Source organism: Macaca nemestrina, chromosome 15 (genome assembly GCF_043159975.1).
Source record: "Macaca nemestrina isolate mMacNem1 chromosome 15, mMacNem.hap1, whole genome shotgun sequence".
NCBI classification, from domain to species: Eukaryota; Metazoa; Chordata; class Mammalia; order Primates; family Cercopithecidae; genus Macaca; species Macaca nemestrina.
This window is the reverse complement of record NC_092139.1, coordinates 69,707,203-69,721,182: the sequence shown is the minus strand read 5'-3', so window position 1 is coordinate 69,721,182 and position 13,980 is coordinate 69,707,203.

Sequence of the window (13,980 nt, the reverse complement as noted above, 5' to 3'; positions counted from 1 at the left end):
ATAATTTGTGTTGGCCTAGTATAAAATTAGCTGCTTCTTTCTTAACTCTGATGACCAGTCTGCTAATCAGCTTGCTGATGTAATTCTTCATCTCTGTTCTCAAGCTTTCACTTATTTCTAGCTTTTGCCTTTTACTGTTCCCATCTCTGCTGAAATTCCTCATTTTTCCATGCATGTCTTTTTTTTTAACTAGATCCTTTAACATTTTGATCATTATTATTTTAAATTACTTGCATTTAGTTCCAACATCTGAATTATCTCTGAATTTGATTCTGTTGACTTTTTATCTTTTGAAAATATTATAACTCATAACTCAAATTTCTAACTTGCTTTTATGTGTCTCCCAGTTTCTAAAAAAATGCAAATCATCAGATGTACAAAAACAGTAGCTCGTGAGATAATTACTTATGTCAAGATTGTTTTATGTTTCTGTTTCATTTTGGTTTGTGTCATGCTATTAGTGTGGGCAGGAACAAAGGCTGATTTTTGCTGTGGTGTCTGAAACATTCAGTGAACCATGTAACTTCAATTTCTCCAGCAGTAGGCTGCAATACCTTGTGCCTTGTGTGGGGCCTTAGGCTCTGCAGGGCATATGCCAATGCTCCTGTTCCACAGTTACCTTCTGGTAGTCCTTACCACCTATGTCACAGAGAGGGTCTCTCTCCACTTTCTTGTTCCTCTCTAACTGTAGAACATCATTTCTTGTGTGTGTGACTATGCAGAAAATTGAGGTTGGGAGCAGAGGGATGATTCATGTTATTTTGGAGCCAGTTTCATCATCGGAGTCTCAGAGAAGGGATATTTTTAGCACTTCGTGACTCTTATTCCAGTGGGAGTCAAACTGTCCCTTATCTGTGTTGGTTTTTGAGGAAGAAATAATATCTTGCCTCCTCCCACCTCAGTGGTAGAAAACCTTTGATTTATATCATTGAAAGTTTTCAAACCCACAATAAGGGCTAACTCTTTTCTTTCTCCTTCCATAGGAACAATGCACCTTTGTCTGTGGTCACTGGATGGAGATTTTCCAACCCTTTACCACAGTAGCACGACTCTGCATTAGTGCAAAATCCTGGGCCCCAAAAAATCCTTGTTCCTCTCCTGATGGAGAAGTATTTTTCCTCCATCCGTGCCCTAGAAGCAGTGATCCTTTGCCTGGTCTCAGGTGGGGTGGAGTAGGGTGTGAGAGGTTTCTTAACCTTCTCTGAAAGCTGATGTGTTTTGCTTCTTCTTATCTCCCAGAAACAGTAGACTTTTGCATGGCTTGTGGACCTAGATGCTTTTAAGCCACAGCAAATTAAGCGTTTTGATTCTTAGGAGAGAAGCAAATGTTCATGTAGTCAATTTTTTTCTTATTTATTTTTTTGCTTTGTTTTCTTATTTCAGTCATGATGAGTTGAATATGATCATGATTTTCCAGTTAAGCCGCTTGCATTTCTAAAATTTTATTAGTCCCCCTTTGGCCTTTCAGCACTAAATCAAATGCAGATAATCATCACTTGTGTGAATAAAGTGTTTTTATTGAGAACAGAATTGTTCCTATACACACAAATGTGGATATTATCTACTTAGCACAATATGTCATTGTTTCAAAATGTAAAATCTGCTTTAGGCTGAACAAAGAATGGTTCTTGAAACTATTTTCCCTTTGTGATCAATTCAAAAAAACCAGTGCTTTCTATCTCATGGGTAGATTATTAAAATAATTACATACCTGATCTTCATTTTATGTTCTCTCTCTTCGATATATTTCCTTCAAAACTACTTTGACTGATTAGTCTCTTTTGGATTACGTTATACTCTGTATTTTCTTCACAAGCTCATCAGGGTAAATCCTGCCTTTACGTTTGTTATAAAAATTCTCTCTTTTTTTTTTTTCCAAATCTTATTTGAGCTGAAAGCTCTCCACCAAATGTCTCCTATGCCACAAAGCCTTATTTTACTGATCTCTCCTGTCCTCCTTGCTCAAGCTCATTTAGGAATTTTTTTATGAAAATATTCAAGGAATACTTTAAAAAAAAAGTATGAACACATAGTATTTTCAATTTGAACACAAAATACTGCTCTACTTGAAAACAAGTTTTAGAAACAATTAAATGTTTCTAGAAGGAGAATCAACAGTGTCATAAATATCACAATCCAATTTTCCTGTTTGTACTAAAACACACATTAGCAAATATTTACTGAGAAATTACTATTTGCCTTAAAGTATAATGCTTTTGATACACGTTATAAAAACTAGGTACTATTATTAGCAGTATTTTAAGAGTAAAAATATCGAGTCTTAGAGATGTTAAGCAATGTGCACAAATAGCATAGGGAAAGTTGGAGTTCTGAAATTGTGACTATGCTGTATGTATGATAGGAGAATCAATTCTTGTCAAATGTAACTGTCAAGTCATTGTGCAGATTCGGAGGTCTCTGATTGCTAGGGTCAGTACACTTAAATCATGTCACAACTTAGTTAAATCTATTTTATTAAAGCAAAATTCCATGTATAATTTCACAAAGATTATTGGCACCAAAAACATTATTTTTCCTTCCTTCCTTCCTTCCTTTCTTTCTCCTTCCTTCCTTCCTTCCTTCCTTCCTTCCTTCCTTCCTTCCTTCCTTCCTTCCTTCCTTCCTTCCTTCCCTCCTTCCTTCCTGCTTTCTTGCTTTCTTTCTCTTGTTCTTTTGTTCTCTTTCTCTTTCTTTCTTTGAGATAGGGTCTCAGTCTGTTGCCCAAGCTGGAGTGCAGTGACACAATCATGGTGCACTGCAGTCCCAGCTTCCCCAGGCTCACGTGATCCTCCCACCTCATCCTCCTGAGTATCTGGGACTACAGGCAAGCCACCACACCTGGCTTTTTTTTTTTTTTTCAAGATTGGGTTTCACTGTACTGCCAAACCTGGTCTGCAACTCCTCAGCTCAAACAATCCACCTGCCTTTGCCTCCTAAAGTATTGGGATTCCAGATGTAAGCCACATGCCTGGCAAATAATGTTATTCGATAAGTTCAATTTAACTATTAGATTTTGGACAATGAGAGATAGAATTTTCTATATCATAATTCATCTTGTGTTCTTACTTGAAGTAATATATAAGGATTTCAATTCCACTCAAATATATTTATTAGCAAATTAAATTTCTTTTTCAGGATTCCAAACTTTTGTTCAAGACATAAATGCTAAATGATGTCACTAATTTTAATTAGATTAACAGAAAGGTATTCTGGTGTTTAATAACAGTGACAGAATGAGCTATTGATTTTAGTTTCTTTCTCTTTGTCTCTTTCCCCTTTTTAAAATATTTTACTTTTTAGGCTCTTTGGAATCCCAAAGATAGAGTTTTAAGAATTAAACAAAACACTCACAGAAACTGCCAATGCTAGGATGAAATATATTGTTACTGTGCTTTGGGATTAAAATAAGGAACTACAGTTTACAGAACTTTTATACTGATACACAGACACTAAAAAGGGAAAGGGTTTGGATGAGAAGTTCTGCTATGCAATCAAGAATCTCAGCCACTCATTTATGTAGGAGCTGCAGGAGCTCCCTGTAAAGAGAGGTTAGGGAGAATGTAGCTTCAGAGTTTCTCCATTTTTTCCAGAGGTTCCCCCAAAAGGTCATGACAGTTTATAAGAATGCTTCACTTGTGAAAAACAAATATCAAAGTCTTCTTGTAAATTATATTTAAGGACAAATCTTCATTCCATGTTTAATTTATTTAGCATTTTATATGTGCAAATGTGTAAAATATCATCACCTAAAGCTATATAACATGTTCTATTTCTATACTGTGATTACAGGTTTATAATTCTGGAAAGATATACAGAACAAAAGATTTACGTTTTTAATCACTTTAAGTGCACGGTTTTGTGGCATTAAGTATATTTGCACTGTTGTGCAACAGTCACCACCATAGACCTCCAAAACTTGTCTTCTCCAACTAAAACTCTGTACTCATTGAACACCAACTTCCTATTCCTCTCCCTACCCCTCCCCGTAGCAATCACCATTCTACTTTCTGTCTCTACAAATTTCACAAAGTATCTCACAGAAATGGCATGATATAGAATGTTTGAATTTCTCGAACTGGCTTATTTCACTTGGCATATCTTCAAGTTTCATCTATTTCATAGCATGTTCAGAATATATTTTAAGGCCGAATATTATGACGTTGCCGTATATACCACATTTTTTTAACTACTCATCCATCAATATTCACATGGGCTGCTCCTTCCCTTTGATTATTGTGGATAATATTGCTCATGGACACACTGCACAAACATCTGTTTGGTCCCTGCACTCATTTATTTTGGATATGGATTTGCATTTTAATACAAAGGAGAAATTATGCAGCTTTTTTGAAGTGTCCAAATGAAAAGGAGCACAGCATCAGTAAAATATTAGAAAGTAGATTATTGGAAAAAGTAGGGAGAGAATTGAACCAAAATTTAATAAGCAGTGTAAGAGAGTTTCAAGAGGAGGGAAAAAATCGACAATATAAACAGAGAATTAAATAGTGAAAGGCCGATATCTAGAAAATTGTCACATGTACCCATATGTTGCCTGTGAGCTGATATTTACATTATTGTTTTATTCCAGGTTTACAAAAGTCAGTGCAATATGAGAGTTTCATGATGCTAAATAAACTGAAACATGATACATATTTTGATGTATTGTCCTTGAGAGCAGGCTGGTGGTAATTAGTGCAATTTTAAATTATGATATGATAGTGGAGTCAATCTGCCAAACTGAAAAATATGTATATATACAATGTGTATACGTTTCTCAAAACCCCGTTTTATCATACAATTAAATTATGATTTAAAGCTACCTGACAATTACTGGAGGAAAAAATGAAACATTTACATTAATATTACCATAATTTTGATATTATTGCAAATATCAGAGCGTGTAGTACTTAGGGATAAACCTGCAAAAAAAAGAAACGTTTGAAAACTACGAAACTACAAAATATTGTTAAAATAAATAAGAGACCTCAATCAATGGAATGTATGAGTCATAAATCTCAATACTGTTAAAATGTCTATTCTTCCCACATTGATCTATAAGAATTCCAATCAAATCACAGCTGTATTCCTTATTTTAGAAATTGAGAAACTAAAATTCTGAAATGTATGTCGATGGGTAGAGGACCTATAAAGGCAAATTACTTTGAAAGGAAACAATTACTTAGAATTTTTTTCCTATTTCTGTGAAGAATATCATTGGTATTTTCAGAGGGATTGCATTGAATGCGTAAATTGCTTTGAGTAGTATTGTCATTTTAACAATATTAATTCCTCCACACCATGAGCATGGAATATCTTTTCATTTTTGTCTTCTTCTATTTCTTTCATCAGAATTTTATAGTGTTCCTTTGTTCTTTGTATGGACCCTTCCTTCCTTCCTTCCTTCCTTCCTTCCTTCCTTCCTTCCTTCCTTCCTTCCTTCCTTCCTTTCTTTCTTTCTTTCTTTCTTTTTTTTTTTTTTGATGGAGTCTCGCTCTGTTGCCAGGCTGAAGTACAGTGTCACGATCTCAGCTCACTGCAACCTCCACCTCCCAGGTTCAAGCGATTCTCCTGCCTCAGCCTCCTGAGAAGCTGGGACTACAGGCGCATGCCACCATGCACGACCAGCTCAATTTTTTTTTTTTTTTTGTATTTTTAGTAGAGGCGGGGTTTCACCATGTTGGCCAGGATGGTCTGGAACTCCAGACCTTGTGATCCACCCACCTCCACCTCCCAAAGTGCTGGGATTACAGGTGTGAGCCACCGTGCCCGGCCTTGTATAGATATTTCTTCTCTGATTAGATTGATTCCTAGGTGTCTTATGTATTTTGTAACTATTGTAAATGGGATTGCTTTCTTTCTTTTTTTTTTTTTTCTTTGAGATGGGGTTTTGATCTTGCTGCCCAGGCTGGAGTGCAGTGGCCCGATTTCAGCTCACTACAACCTCCGCCTCCCAAGTTCAAGCGATTCTCCTGCCTCGGCCTCCCGAGTAGCTGGAATTACAGGCATGTGCCACCATGCCTGGCTAATTTAGTATTTTTAATAGAGACAGGGTTTCTCCATGTTGGTCAGGCTGGTCTCGAACTCCTGACCTCAGATGATTTGCCCACTTTGGCCTCCCAAAGTGCTGGGATTACAGGCATGAGCCACCATGCCTGGCCCTGCTTTCTTGATTTCTTTTTCAGATCAGTCACTGTTGACATATATAAATCCTCCTGATTTTTGTATGTTGTTTTGTACCCTGCCACTTTACTAAATTCATTTATCAATTCTAATAGTGTTCTTGGTGGAGTCTTTAGGTTTTTGTAATTATAAGATCATGTCATCTGGAAACAAGGCTAGTTTGACTTCTTCCTTTCCAATTTGGATGCCCTTCATTTCTTCTCTTGCCTAATTGCTCTGGCCAGGACTTCTGGTATTATGCTGAATAATAGCAGTGAAAGTAGGCATCCTTATCTTGTTATAGCCTTTAGAGAAGGGCCTTCAATTTATCTGTGTTGAGCATGCTATTAGCTATGGGTGTGTCATACATGGCCTTTATTATTTTGAGGTAGTTTCTCCTATACCCTTTTTGATGAGTTTTTTTTTTTTTAATCATATAAGGATGTTGAGTTTTATCAAATACTTTTTTGGCATCCATTGAAGTAATGGTTTTTGTTATTGACTCTGTTAATGTGATTGTATCATGTTTGTTGGTTTGCATGTGTTGAACCATCTTTGTATCCCTGGAATAAATTCCACTTGATCATGGTGAATGACTTTTTCAATGTGTTGTTGAATTTTGTTTGCTACTATTTTGTTGAGGATTTTTACATTATGTTTATCGTTGATACTGGCATGTAGTTTTCTTTTTTTGGTTGTGTCTTCCTCTCATTTTGGTATTAGGGTAACTTACGCTGGCCTTGTAGAATGAGTTTGGAAGTATTCCTTCCTCTTCGGTTTTTTTGAGGAGTTTGAGTAGGATTGGTATTAGTTCTTTAATGATACAATTCAGCAGTAAATCCATCAGGTTCAAGGCTTTTCTTTGATGGGAGACTTTTTATGATGGCTTGGATCTTATTGGTGTGTTGAGGTTTTCTATTTCTTCATGGTTGAATCTTGGTAGGTTTTATAGGTTCAGGACTTTATCCATTTCTCTTAGGTTTTGAAATTTGTCGTATAGTTGTTCATAATAGTGTTGTAGTCTCAGCGATGCACGAAGATGTAACAGTCTCTTCTTGTCTGAGATAACACCTGGAGTTCTTTGTCCTACCTCCAAGATGATTAAGGAGTACAGACACAAAGGTCAGGTTAGAGCAAAAGTTTAATAAGCGAAAGAAGAAAGCTCTTTGCCAGCAGAGAGGGGGTCAAGTGGGGTGCCCACTATGAGGCTGGGCTCCCAGGTTTTATGGACTGGGAAGGGGAAGGAATGTGCTTAGTTCCTGGGCTGTCTTGGAGAACACGTGACTCAGCTTGGCCCAGGGACCTTGGCCGACCAACCAGTCAGGAGCTGAAATGATGATTCATAGCTGCTTCTCAGCTTGGCCCAGGACCTGTCAGAAGCTGAATTGAAAGCTTGGCCCAGGACCTTAGCCTGGGACCAATCAGGGGTTGAAGTGATAATTCATAGAAGCCGGACTTACAGTCCAAATAAAGGAAAATAGAGTGCCCACTAGAACCCACCGGAACCCACTGTGCCCATGCCCACAAAAGGAGAAGGAACTTTTTCTCAGAACCTGCTGAGTATACAATGGACAAAGGCATTTCTGTGCCAGGCCTTGTTCTCTTATCTGAGTGAGCTGGAGGTTTGTACAGGTTTGTATCCAAAAGGGCCAGAGGTTTTACTATCTGTGCCACCATGGGCATGTCTCTAGGCACAGCACCCTGTGTTAGTTCCCTTATCAGCCTAAATTTTTTCTCAGGCTGCTTTTTTGCTTTTTTTTTTTACTTTCTTTCTTTTTTTTTTTTTTTTTTTTTTTTTGAGAGGGAGTCTTGCTCTGTCGCCAGGCTGGAGTGCAGTGGCGCGATCTCAGCTCACTGCAACCTCTGCCTCCCAGGTTCAAGCGGTTCTCCTGCCTCAGCCTCCAGAGTAGCTGGGATTACAGACGCGCGCCACCACGCCCAGCTAATTTTTGTATTTTAATAGAGACGGGGTTTCACCATGTTGGCCAGGATGGTCTCGATTTCTTGACCAGGTGATCCACCTGCCTCCTCCTCCCAAAGTGCTGGGATTACAGGCGTGAGCCACCGCTGGCCTCTCAGGCTGCTTTTTATGTTATGTGAGAATGAGGCATTGACCATGGGCCCGGGACTCTCTGGCACCCTTCCCTTGTTATCTATCTAAGGCAAGCTAAATAACTCCTTTCAAATAGTATCTAATAATCCTTTCTAAGGTCTCAGTTGTTGTATCTCCTTTCTCATTTCTGATTTTATTTATTTGGATCTTCTCTTTTTCTCTTAGTCTAGATAAAGTTTTGTTGATTTTGTTTATCTTTTCAAAAAACAAGGTCAGGCATGGCGGCTCAGGCCTGTAATCCCAGCATTTTGGGAGGTTGAAATGGGCAGATTACTTGAGCTCATGAGTTCAAGACCAGCCTGGGCAACATGGCGAAACCCCATCTCTATAAAAAATGCAAAAATTAGCTGAGTGTAGAGGGGCACACCTGTAGTCACAGCAATTTGGTGGGAGGATGGCTTGAGTTTGGGAGGTGGAGGTTGCAGTGAGCGGGGATGGTGCCACTGTACTCTAGCCTGGGCAATAGAATGAGACCCTGTCTAAAAAACAAAAAACAAAAACAAAAACAAAACAAAACAAAAAACAAACCACCAAACTACCTTTTCATTTTGTTGATTTCTTTTCATTTATTTCTGCTCTGATCTTTATTGTTTCTTTCCTTCTACTAATTTTGGATTTGGTTTGTTCTTGCTTTTCTAGTTTCTTGAGGTGTATCGTTAGGTTGTTTTATTTGTTTTTCCTCTTTTTTGATATAGGCATTAGTTGCTATAAACTACCCTCTTAGTATTGCTTTTCCTGTATCCCATAGGCTTTGGTATGCCATATTTCCATTTTCATTTGTTTCAAGAAATTTTAAAATTTCCTTTTTCTAGGCCAGGTGTGGTGACTCACTCCTGTAATCTCAGTGCTTTGGGAGGCCAAGGTAGGTGGATCTCTTGAGTCCAGGATTTCGAGACTTGCCTGGACAACATGGCAAAAACAGTCTTTACAAAAATAAAAATAAAAAATTAACCAAGTGTGGTGGCACATGCCTGTGGTCCCAGCTACTCAGGAGGCTAAGGCAGGGAGATCACTTGAGCCTGAGAGTTTGAGGCTGCAGTGAGCAGTGATCACATCACTGTACTCCAGCCTGGGCAATGGAGCAGGACCCTGTCTCAAAAGAGAAAAAAAAATTTATTCTTTTATTTTTTTCTTAAGAGATGATCTTGCTATGTTGCCTATACTGTGTTGCCTGGGCATAGCTCATTACTGATCAGCATGCAAGTTTTGACCTGCCCTGTTTCCAACTTGGGCCACTTCCCAGTCTCCTTGGGCAACTTGATGATCCCCTGCTCCCAGGAGGTCACTGTATTGATGCTGAAATTAGTGTGGACACTTAATTGACATACCACACTATAGCCCAGAACTCCTAGATACAAGTGATCCTCCAGCCTCAGCCTCTTGAGTAACTTGTACAAAGGCATGTACCACTGCACCAGCTCTTTCTTAACTTTTTCTTTGACCCATTGGTCATTCAGGAGCATGTTGTTTAATTTCCATGTGTTTGTGTATTTTTCTGAGATTCCTCTTGTTATTGATTTCTGTAGTTTTATTCCATTGTGGTCAGAAAATATACTTGATATGATTTCTATTTTTTCAAATAGAAATCAGACTTGTTTATTTTTAATAGAAATCAGACTCGATACAGACTTGGTTTGTGGCTTAAGGTATGGTCTACTCTGGAGAATGTTCCTTGTACTGGTAAAACTGCTGCATTTGATAGCAGTTGGGTGAATTTTTTTTTTTTTTTGTCACCCAGGCTGGAGTGCAATGGTATGACCTCAGCTCACTGCAACCTTTGCCTCCTGGGTTCAAGCAATTCTCCTGCCTCAGCCTCCCGAATAGCTGGTATTACAGGCATGCACCACTACACCTAGCTAATTTTTTTTTTGTATTTTTAGTAGAGATGGGGTTTCACCATTTTGTCCAAGCTGGTCTCGAACACCTGACATGAAGTGATCCTCCCACCTTGGCCTCCCGAAGTGCTGAGATTACAGGAGTGAGCCACCATGCCCAGCCGAAATTTTCTTTAAATGTCAGTTAGACCTATTAGATCTTGTGTAGTTTAACTGCCATTTATTTGTTAATTTTCCATGTGGATGATCTGTCCATTACTGAGAGTGAGGTGTTAAAAGCCTCTACTATTATTGTATTATAGTCTAACTTTCTCTTTGGAGCTATTAATGTTTGCTTTATATACTTGGGAGCTCTGGTGTTGGGTGCACAAATTTATTTATTTATTCATTTTTATTTTTTTCGAGACGGAGTCTTGCTCTGTCGCCCAGGCTGGAGTGCAGTGGTGCGATCTCTGCTCACTGCCATCTCTGCTCACTGCAAGCTCCGCCTCCCAGGTTCACGCCATTCTTCTACCTCAGCCTCCCAAGTAGCTGGGACTACAGGCACCCACTACCACGCCCGGCTAATTTTTTGTATTTTTAGTAGAGACGGGGTTTCACCGTGTTATCCAGGATGGTCTGGATTTCCTGACCTCATGATCCGCCCACCTCGACCTCCCAAAGTGCTGGGATTACAGGTGTGAGCCACCGTGCCCGGCCAGGTGCACAGATATTTATAACTGTTATATTCTCTTCCTGAACTGATGCCTTTATCATTACATAGTGACCCTCCTTTTCTTTTTTATAGTCTTTGATTTGTAGCATATTTTATCTTATATAAGTATAGATAGTCCTGCTTTTTAAAATTTTCCATTTGCATGGAATATCTTTTTCCACCCCTTCACTTTCGGTCTACATGTGTCTTTAGAGGTGAAATGGGTTTCCTGAAGGTAGCATGTAGTTGGTTTTTGCTTCTTTATCCATTCAGTCACTCATGTCTTCTAGCTGGAGAAGTGAGAACATTTACATTCAGTGTTATTATTGATAAGTAAGGACTTACTACTGCTATTTTGTTGCTTGTTTTCTGGTTGTTTTGAGACTTGTCTCTTTCTTCCTTTCTTACTGTCTTCCTTTGTGATTAAGTGATTATCTCTTGGCATGTTTTAATTTGTTGCTTTTTACTTGTAGTGTATCTATTATAAAAACTGTGCTGTGGTTACCATGAAGCTTACAAAACAGTTTTTATAGATATGAGTTATTTAAAAGACATGACAACTTATCTTAGATTCCAAATAACAGAAACAAACAAGTCCAAAACCCCCACAAAAGTTTTACAGTTTAATTCCTACCCCCACGTTTTAACTTTTAGTTGTCTCAAATTTATACTTTTTTTTTTTTGAGATGGAGTCTCACTCTGTCTCCCAGGCTGGAGTGCCGTGGTGCGATCTCAGCTCACTGCAACCTCTGCCTCCCCGGTTAGAGCAATTCTTCTGCATCAGCCTCCCGAGTAGCTGGGATTACAGTTGCCCGCCACCACACCCAGCTAATTTTTGTACTTTTAGTAGAGATGGGGTTTTGCCATGTTGGCCAGGCTGGTCTCAAACTTGTGACTTCAGGTGATCTGCCAGCGTCAACCTCCCAAGCTGCTTGGATTACAGGCATGAGCCAATGCTCCCGGCCAATTTATACATTTTTATGTAAAATAATAAGTTTTCTTTTGCATGTTAGTGTTTTTTTCTTTCAGGCTGAAGAACTGTCTTTAGCATTTCTTGCAAGAAGGGTCTGGTGGTGGTGAATTCTATCTGGGAAATACTTTATCTCCCCTTAATATTTTAATGACAGTTCAGTTGGATACGATATCCTTGGATGACAGTTTTTATTTCTTTGAGTACTGAGAATGTCATTCCACTCCCTCCTGTCCGGTATGATTTCCATTGAGAAGTCTGTTGCCAGACATATTGGAGGTCTTTTATATGTTGTTTCTTATTTCTCACTGGTTTTAGGATCTTCTCTTTGTCCTTGACCCTTGAGGTTTGCTTATTAGATGACTTGGGATAGTCTTGTTGGGTTGAATCTGTTTGATGTTCTAATGCCTTCTTGCACCTGGATATTTACCTCTTTCTCCTGTTTTTGGCATTTTCTGTTATCACTTCTTTGAAGATTTCTACCCCTTGCTCTTGGTCAGCTTCCTCTTGAACATCATTCTTAGATTTGGTCTTTGGAGGTAATTTTCTCTATCTTCTTTCTTTCTTTTATTGAGGCAGAGTTTTGCTCTGTTGTCCAGGCTGGACAACACGTGGCACAATCATGGTTCACTGCAGCCTCAACCTCCTGGGGTCAAGCAATCCTCCCACCTACAGGTGCCAGCCACCACCCCAGCTGAATTATTGTATTTTTAGTAGAGATGGGTTTTCACCACATTGGCCAGGCTAGTCTGGAACTCCTGACCTCAAGTGATCCGCCCACCTCGGCATCCCAAAGCACGGGGATTACAGGCTTGAGTCACCACTTGCCCAGCCAAAACTGCTATTTTGAATTCCTGGTCAGAGAGCTCACAAGTCGCCATCTAGATAGGGTCACGCTCTGGATTTTTGCTTTGCCCTTTTGGGGAGGTCATATTCCTCTGTTTGCTGTTGTTTCTTGTGGGCATATATCTATGTTTTTTGCAATAGAGGATTAGTTATTTATTCTAGTTTTCTCTGGCTTGTTTTGCTTTTTATTGAACATACTTGCTTAGTGAATTGTCACTGCCTCCTGTGGCTCTAGGTGGCGCGTTAAGCCCAGGTTTAACTCTTCTAAGTGATCAGAGTTCTGCCTGTCTTAAATGGAGGAGGTCCTAAAGAGATTACCCTAGCAGTGAGGAAAGATTGTCTAGGTGTTCGTGTCCAGGGGACCTGGGGAACTCCCTCCTGCAGCATGGTGCTGGTGAACAGACACCCTGATTTGGCAACCCCTTTGGCTGAGTTACAAAGCGGTTTCTGAGGCTGGGGATGGTAGTCCTGCCTACCCTGTTTGTTTCTGCCTGTCCTTAGGGTTAGTTCTCTGTTCAGGCAGTCACGAGGCTACCCATGGGTTAAAGCATGGAGAGGTCTCCTGCCTGGGAATCCAAGAAGTTGGAGGAGTGCTTGACCACCTCAATTTCACTTTTTCCATTGTAGAAACCATGAGCTGTGGGGAGACTGGTGCCAGGTGTAATAGGGGGAGGGGCATCATGGATATGGAAGTCTAATTCTCCTGTCCTTTGCTTGAAGTTTTTCCCCTTCTCTGTGGCCCTGGGAACGGTCTCGCCCTTGTACCTGAGCTCTGGGTTGTTGCTGGGGAGGATTTTGGAGGTGCATATTTGGTTTTGGTTTTCTGTGGTGGGGATTGACGCCAACTTGGAACTTCTTGTCATGTGTTTTTAAACACATCTATTTATAAGTGTAATATAAATAGTAAAAAAAAAAAAGTATATTTTGTATGTTTTCTTTACATATATAATTTAGTAGATGTTTTAAAATAAAAATGAGATGATATTAAAGAGTATGAAACAGTAGAAAAATTAAAATGAGATGAAATACAAACAGTTGATTTCTGTGTATGTGTATATACATACACACACTTTCCTTTTAGATACTACAGTTTACTCTAAAACATGAAAATTCAGAAGACCTTATTAGGTACTTGGTTTCAAAAATAAACTATAAATTTGAAAAGGCAGAAGTAATGCCTTCCAAATGACACTGACCATAATGCCGAAATTTAAAAGTGAAAGATAACAAAAAATATATCCATTTGGACATTGAAAACATACATTGGAGTCTTAGCTTAAAGAAGAAGTAAAAGTAAAAACTGCAGCATAAAGAAAGGAAATGACATTCAGTGTACAGTTTAGAAACTTAAAGGTATTTTGAT